General features: G+C 53.7%; 1 pseudogene; it reads right to left on the bottom strand.

Annotated features, from left to right (window-relative positions):
* Positions 1 to 521: 521 nt before the first annotated feature.
* Positions 522 to 2542, bottom strand: part of LOC108300113 — a 4531-nt pseudogene continuing 2510 nt past the window's right edge.

The following is a 2542-nucleotide window of genomic DNA, read 5'->3' as shown; positions in this document are numbered from 1 at the left end:
GCAGGTTTCAAACGCGCTTTGAGAATAAATGGAACAGGGTCCCCTGTGTCCCCACCCGATTTACATTTTCCTTTTATTACAACCAACCTCTTTTGTAAATATTGTGATACATCTCTCTATTCCACTGAAAATATCTTTTTCAAAGGCACTTTAAGACAGATTCAATGACATGAAAATATGAAGGATCCTCTTGAAACAGAGTTTCTCATGCTGGGTTTTTTTGTTTTTGTTTTTGTTTTTGTTTTTGTTTTTGTTTTTGTTTTTCGAGGTAGCTGAGATTTTATTTTGGACCAAAAAAAAAAAAAAAAACGCAATTGAATTGTTTTGCAGCTGGAGGCATGCAGCTGGAGGCATGGGCAGGGGGGGTCCCCAGGCAGTAAACTCCCCATGGGTGGGGCTGAGGGCTAGGGCTGAGCCTCGGGTGGGTCTCCTGTTCCCTGTGCTCCCCTGCACAGAGGCCTCCTTCCCAAGCTCTGGGGCAGCCTCAGGAGAAGCAGGCTGGGAGGGGCTATTGCTGCTGTTCACTTGGGCAGGACGACAGAGGACTCGGACACCAGCTTCCCATTGCAGGCCTCAGTCTTCTTCACGACCACAGCCTTGGTGGAGCTGGTGCGGCTGACGGAACTGGGGCCCATGCCAGAGCCAAAGCTGGAGCCCAGGCCATAGCTGAGGCTGGGGCTTGTGAGGCCCCCACAGGCAGAGCTCAGACCACCTGCATAGCCACTGGCGGTCTTCGTATGGATACTCATGTTCTGCATCCCAGACTCCAGCCGGCTCTCCTCGCCCTCCAGTAGCTTGCGGTAGGTGGCAATCTCGATGTTCAGGGCCAGTTTGACATTCATCAGCTACTGGTACTCATGCAGCTGCCGAGCCATGTCCTGCTTGGCCCGCTGCAGGGCGGTCTCCAGCTCCTGCTGCTTGGCACAAGCATCCTTGTGTGCCAGGTCCCTGTGCTGCTCAACATCTGCAATGGCGACCTCCAGGGAAGCCCTCTGGCCTTTGAGGCCCTCGATCTCAGCCTGGAGCTGGCTGGTGTTCCAGCTCATCTTGGATATCTCAGTCTTTGTATGCCGCAGGTCATCCCTGTGCTTCCCACCCAGCGTCTGCAGTTCCTCATAATTGATCTGGTATATGCTCTCCGCCTCAGCCCGGCTGCTATTGACGATCTCCTTGTACTGCGCTTTGACCTCAGCAATGATGCTGTCCATGTCCGGGGAGTGGCTGTTGTCCATGGACAGCACCACAAATGTGTCGGAGATCTGGGAGTGCAGCTCCCAGATCTCCTCTTCATACAGCTGCCTGAGGAAGTTGATCTCGTCAGTCAGTCCTTCCAGGCGAGACTCCAGCTCTATCTTGTTCATGTAAGCTTCATCCACATCCTTCTTGATGAGGACAAATTCATTCTCCATCTCTGTACGCTTATTGATCTCAACTTCATACTTGTTCCTGAAGTCCTCCACCAGCCCCTGCATGTTGCCAAGCTCCGCCTCCAGCTTCAGCTTCTCCTGGCCCAGAGTCTCCAGCTGCCGCCTCAGGTTGTTGATGTAGCTCTCAAACATGTTGTCTATGTTGCTCCGAGCCATTTTCTGCTGCTGCAGGAGGCTCCACTTGGTCTCCAGCATCTTGTTCTGCTGCTCCAGGAGCCACACGTTGTCGATGAAGGAGGTAAACTTGTTGTTGAGGGTCTTGATCTGCTCCTTCTCCTGGGTATGCACGGCCTGAATGTTGGGGTCCACTTCCAGGTTAAGGGGGTTCAGCAGGCTCTGGTTGACGGTGACGGCGGTGATGCCTCCCATGCCCATGCCACTGACCCCAGCATAGCCTGCGCCCAGGCCACCCCGGAAGTTGCTGCTGCCCATTCGGGGGAAGCTCGAGGAGCTGATGCAGGCACCAGGCCCACTCATGTAGGAGCGGCTGCTGAAGGCCCGGGCGCCAGAGGTGGACACCTTGTAGGACTTCTGGGTCACCCGATGGACATGGTGGAGGCAGGAGTGGAGGCAGGCGGGCTGAACCAGGGAGAGATTCCAGAAGGAGTGGAGAAGCTGCTTCTTCCTCGTGCTGGGATTTAATGAACATTCTGTGTGTGTGTGTGTGTGCGTGTGTGTGTGTGTGTGTGTTTAATTTTTTTTTTCAATAGAAGAGCACGCTCTATGCTGCCCAGGCTGGACTCCAACACACTAGCCTCACTTCCTCAAGCACCAGGACATTTGACCTGAGCCAACGCGGCTAGAACATTTTGGTTTTTAAAACTCCGTAACTGACCAGGCATGGTGGCTCACGCCTGTAATCCCAGCACTTTGGGAGGCTGAGGCGAGCAGATCACGAGACCAGGAGATCCAGACCATCCTGGCCAACATGGTGAAACCCCATCTCCACTAAAAACAAACAAATTAGCTGGGCGTGGTGGCATAGGCCTGTAGTCCCAGCTACTCAGGTGGCTGAGGCAGAAGAACTGCTTGAACCCAGGAGGCAGAGATTGCAGTGAGCCAAGATCATGCCACTGCACTACAGCCTGGGCAACAGTGCAGGACTCCACCAAAAA

Source organism: Cebus imitator, unplaced genomic scaffold (assembly GCF_001604975.1).
Source record: "Cebus imitator isolate Cc_AM_T3 unplaced genomic scaffold, Cebus_imitator-1.0 Scaffold24, whole genome shotgun sequence".
Lineage (NCBI taxonomy): Eukaryota > Metazoa > Chordata > Mammalia > Primates > Cebidae > Cebus > Cebus imitator.
The sequence above is the reverse complement of the archived record's forward strand: the minus strand, read 5'-3'. Positions and strand labels throughout refer to the sequence as shown.